The sequence below is a fragment of the Lolium rigidum genome, chromosome 6 (assembly GCF_022539505.1).
Source record: "Lolium rigidum isolate FL_2022 chromosome 6, APGP_CSIRO_Lrig_0.1, whole genome shotgun sequence".
NCBI lineage: Eukaryota > Viridiplantae > Streptophyta > Magnoliopsida > Poales > Poaceae > Lolium > Lolium rigidum.
The window spans coordinates 133,816,834-133,822,833 of record NC_061513.1 but is presented as its reverse complement, the minus strand read 5'-3'; positions in this window follow the sequence as shown (position 1 = coordinate 133,822,833).

Genomic DNA, 6,000 nt, shown 5'->3' with positions numbered 1-6,000 from the left:
GCGTCCCTCGATGATGGCGTGTAACTCACACGTTCGTTGGGAACCCCAAGAGGAAGGTATGATGCGCACAGCAGCAAGTTTCCCTCAGAAAGAAACCAAGGTTTATCGAACCAGGAGGAGCCAAGAAGCACGTTGAAGGTTGATGGCGGCGGGATGTAGTGCGGCGCAACACCGGGGATTCCGGCGCCAACGTGGAACCTGCACAACACAACCAAAGTACTTTGCCCCAACGAAACGGTGAGGTTGTCAATCTCACCGAAGCTTGCTGTAACAAAGGATTAACCATATTGTGTGGAAGATGATTGTTTGCGAGAAAACGGTAGAACAAGTATTGCGAGTAGATTGTATTTCGATAAAGAGAATTGGACCGGGGTCCACGGTTAACTAGAGGTGTCTCTCCCATAAGACAAACAACATGTTGGGTGAACAAATTACGGTTGGGCAATTGACAAATAAAGAGAGCATGACCATGCACATACATATCATGATGAGTATAGTGAGATTTAATTGGGCATTACGACAAAGTACATAGACCGCCATCCAAGCTGCATCTATGCCTAAAAGTCCACCTTCGAGGTTATCATCCGAACCCCCTCCGGTATTAAGTTGCAAAGCAACGAGACAATTGCATTAAGTATGGTGCGTAATGTAATCAACAACTACATCCTTAGACATAGCATCAATGTTTTATCCCTAGTGGCAACAGCACAACACAACCTTAGAACTTTACATCACTTGTCCCAGGTGTCAATGCAGGCATGAACCCACTATCGAGCATAAGTACTCCCTCTTGGAGTTACAAGCATCTACTTGGCCAGAGCATCTACTAGTAACGGAAAGCATGCAAGATCATAAACAACACGTAGATAATTTTGATAATCAACATAACAAGTATTCTCTATTCATCGGATCCCAACAAACGCAACATATAGAATTACAGATAGATGATCTTGATCATGTTAGGCAGCTCACAAGATCCGACAATGATAGCACAATGGGGAGAAGACAACCATCTAGCTACTGCTATGGACCCATAGTCCGAGGGGTAGACTACTCACACATCACACCGGAGGCGACCATGGCGGCGTAGAGTCCTCAGGGAGATGATTCCCCTCTCCGGCGGGGTGCCGGAGGCGATCTCTGGATCCCCGAGATGGGATCGGCGTTGGCGGCGTCTCTGGAAGGTTTTCCGTATCATGGCTCTCGGTACTGGGGGTTTCGTCACGGAGGCTTTAAGTAGGCGGAAGGGCAAGTCAAGAGGCGGCACGGGGGGCCCAAACTATAGGCCGGCGCGGCCAGGGGTGGGGCCGCGCCGCCCTAGGGTTTGGCCACCCCGTGGCCCCTCTTCGTTTCATCTTCGGACTTCTGGAAGCTTCGTGGAAAAATAGGCCCCTGGGCTTTGATTTCGTCCAATTCCGAGAATATTTCCTTACTAGGATTTCGAAACCAAAAACAGCGAGAAAACAACAAGCGGCACTTCGGCATCTTGTTAATAGGTTAGTTCCGGAAAATGCACGAATATGACATAAAGTGTGCATAAAACATGTAGATAACATCAATAATGTGGCATGGAACATAAGAAATTATCGATACGTCGGAGACGTATCAGCATCCCCAAGCTTAGTTACGCTCGTCCCGAGCGGGTAAAACGATAACACGAGATAATTTACGGAGTGACATGCCATCATAATCTTGATCATACTATTTGTAAAGCATATGTAGTGAATGCGGCGATCAAAACAATGTATATGACATGAGTAAACAAGTGAATCATAAAGCAAAGACTTTTCATGAATAGCACTTCAAGACAAGCATCAATAAGTCTTGCATAAGAGTTAACTCATAAAGCAATAATTCAAAGTAAAGGCATTGAAGCAACACAAAAGAAGATTAAGTTTCAGCGGTTGCTTTCAACTTGTAACATGTATATCTCATGGATATTGTCAACATAGAGTAATATAATAAGTGCAATAAGCAAGTATGTAGGAATCAATGCATAGTTCACACAAGTGTTTGCTTCTTGAGATGGAGAGAAATAGGTGAACTGACTCAACATTGAAAGTAAAAGAATGGTCCTCCATAGAGGAAAAGCATCGATTGCTATATTTGTGCTAGAGCTTTGATTTTAAAAACATAAAACAATTTTGTCAACGGTAGTAATAAAGCATATGCATCATGTAAATTATATCTTATAAGTTGCAAGCCTCATGCATAGTGTACTAATAGTGCCCGCACCTTGTCCTAATTAGCTTGGACTACCGGATCATCACAATGCACTCATTTTAACCAAGTGTCACAAAGGGGTACCTCTATGCCGCTGTACAAAGGTCTAAGGAGAAAGCTCGCATTGGATTTCTCGCTATTGATTATTCTTCAACTTAGACATCCATACCAGGGACAACATAGACAACAGATAATGGACTCCTCTTTTATGCATAAGCATGTAACAACAATTAATAATTTTCTCATTTGAGATTGAGGATATATGTCCAAAACTGAAACTTCCACCATGGATCATGGCTTTAGTTGCGGCCCAATGTTCTTCTCTAACATATGCATGCTTAACCATAAGGTGGTAGATCTCTCTTACTTCAGACAAGACGGACATGCATAGCAACTCACATGAAATTCAACAATGAATAGTTGATGGCATCCCCAGTGAACATGGTTATCGCACAACAAGCAACTTAATAAGAGATAAAGTGCATAATTACATATTCAATACCACAATAGTTTTTAAGCTATTTGTCCCATGAGCTATATATTGCAAAGGTGAATGATGGAATTTTAAAGGTAGCACTCAAGCAATTTACTTTGGAATGGCGGAAAATACCATGTAGTAGGTAGGTATGGTGGACACAAATGGCATAGTGGTTGGCTCAAGTATTTTGGATGCATGAGAAGTATTCCCTCTCGATACAAGGTTTAGGCTAGCAAGGTTTATTTGAAACAAACACAAGGATGAACCGGTGCAGCAAAACTCACATAAAAGACATATTGAAAACATTATAAGACTCTACACCGTCTTCCTTGTTGTTCAAACTCAATACTAGAAATTATCTAGACCTTAGAGAAACCAAATATGCAAACCAAATTTTAGCATGCTCTATGTATTTCTTCATTAATGGGTGCAAAGCATATGATGCAAGAGCTTAAACATGAGCACAACAATTGCCAAGTATCACATTACCCAAGACATTTATAGCAATTACTACATGTATCATTTTCCAATTCCAACCATATAACAATTTAACGAAGAAGAAACTTCGCCATGAATACTATGAGTAGAAACCAAGGACATACTTGTCCATATGCTACAGCGGAGCGTGTCTCTCTCCCATAAAGTGAATGCTAGGATCCATTTTATTCAAACAAAACAAAAAACAAAAACAAACCGACGCTCCAAGCAAAGCACATAAGATGTGATGGAATAAAAATATAGTTTCGGGGAGGAACCTGATAATGTTGTCGATGAAGAAGGGGATACCTTGGGCATCCCCAAGCTTAGACAGCTTGAGTCTTCTTAATATATGCAGGGGTGAACCACGGGGCATCCCCAAGCTTAGAACTTTCACTCTCCTTGATCATGTTGCATCATACTCCTCTCTTGATCCTTGAAAACTTCCTCCACACCAAACTCGAAACAACTCATTAGAGGGTTAGTGCACAATAAAAATTAACATATTCAGAGGTGACACAATCATTTTTAACACTTCTGGACATTGCATAATGCTATTGGACATTAGTGGATCAAAGAAATTCATCCAACATAGCAAAAGAGGCAATGCGAAATAAAAGGCAGAATCTGTCAAAACAGAACAGTTCGTATTGACGAATTTTAAAATGGCACCAGACTTGCTCAAATGAAAATGCTCAAATTGAATGAAAGTTGCGTACATATCTGAGGATCATGCACGTAAATTGACTTAATTTTCTGAGCTATCTACAGGGAGGTGGACCCAGATTCGTGACAACAAAGAAATCTGGAACTGCGCAGTAATCCAAATCTAGTACTTACTTTTCTATCAAAGACTTTACTTGGCACAACAAAACACAAAACTAAGATAAGGAGAGGTTGCTACAGTAGTAAACAACTTCCAAGACACAAAATAGAAACAAAGTACTATAGGTAAAAACATGGGTTGTCTCCCATAAGCGCTTTTCTTTAACGCCTTTCAGCTAGGCGCAGAAAGTGTGCATCAAGTATTATCAAGAGACGAAGTGTCAACATCATAATTTGTTCTCATAATAGAATCAAAAGGTACCTTCATTCTCTTTCTAGGGAAGTGTTCCATACCTTTCTTGAGAGGAAATTGATATTTTATATTACCTTCCTTCATATCAATGATAGCACCAACGAGTTCGAAGAAAAGGTCTTCCCAATATAATGGGACAAGATGCATTGCATTCAATATCCAAGACAACAAAATCAACGGGGACAAGGTTATTGTTAACGGTAATACGAACATTATCAACTTTACCCAAAGGTTTCTTTGTAGAATGATCAGCAAGATTAACATCCAAATAACAATTTTTTAGCGGTGGCAAGTCAAGCATATTATAAATTTTCTTAGGCATAACAGAAATACTTGCACCAAGATCACATAAAGCATTACAATCAAAATCTTTAACCTTCATCTTAATGATGGGCTCCCAACCATCCTCTAGCTTTTTAGGAATAGAGGCTTCGCGCTCTAGTTTCTCTTCTCTAGCTTTTATGAGAGCATTTGTAATATGATGTGTGAAAGCCAAATTTATAGCACTAGCATTAGGACTTTTAGCAAGTTTTTGCAAGAACTTTATAACTTCAGAGATGTGGCAATCATCAAAATTCAAACCATTATAATCTAAAGCAATGGGATCATCATCCCCAATGTTGGAAAAAATTTCAGCAGCTTTATCACGAGCGGTTTCAGCGGTTTTAGCGGTTTCAGGCAGTTTCTCGCGCTTTGCATTAGAAGTGGAAACATTGCTAACACCAATTCTTTTATTAGTATTAGTAGAAGGTGCAGCAACATGTGTAGCATTAGCATTACTAGTGGTGGTAATAGTCCAAACTTTAGCTATATTCTTCTCTTTAGCTAGTTTTTCATTTTCTTCTCTATCCCACCTAGCACGCAGTTCAGCCATTAATCTTATATTCTCATTAATTTTTACTTGGATGGCATTCGCTGTAGTAACAATTTTATTATGATGATTCTCATTAGGCAAAACTTTTGATTTCAAAAGATCAACATCAGCAGCAAGACTATCGACTTTAGAAGCAAGTATATCAATTTTCCCAAGCTTTTCTTCAACAGATTTGTTAAAAGCAGTTTGTGTACTAATAAATTCTTTAAGCATGGCTTCAAGTCCAGGGGGTGAACTCCTATTATTATTGTAAGAATTTCCATAAGAATTACCATAGCTGTTGCCATTATTATAAGGATATGGCCTATAGTTGTTACTAGAATTGTTCCGGTAAGCATTGTTGTTGAAATTATTATTTTTAATGAAGTTCACATCAACATGTTCTTCTTGTGCAACCAATGAAGCTAATGGAACATTATTAGGATCAATATTAGTCCTATCATTCACAAGCATAGACATAATAGCATCAATCTTATCACTCAAGGAAGAGGTTTCTTCGACAGAATTTACCTTCTTACCTTGTGGAGCTCTTTCCGTGTGCCATTCGGAGTAGTTGATCATCATATTATCAAGAAGCTTTGTTGCTTCACCAAGAGTGATGGACATAAAGGTACCTCCAGCAGCTGAATCCAATAAATTCCGTGAAGAAAAATTTAGTCCTGCATAGAAGGTTTGGATGATCATCCAAGTAGTCGAGTCCATGGGTTGGGCAATTTTTAACCGAGAGATTTCATTCTTTCCCAAGCTTGAGCAACATGTTCAGTATCTAATTGTTTAAAATTCATTATGCTACTCCTCAAAGATATAATTTTAGCAGGGGGATAATATCTACCAATAAAAACATCCTTGCATTTAGTCCATGAATCAATA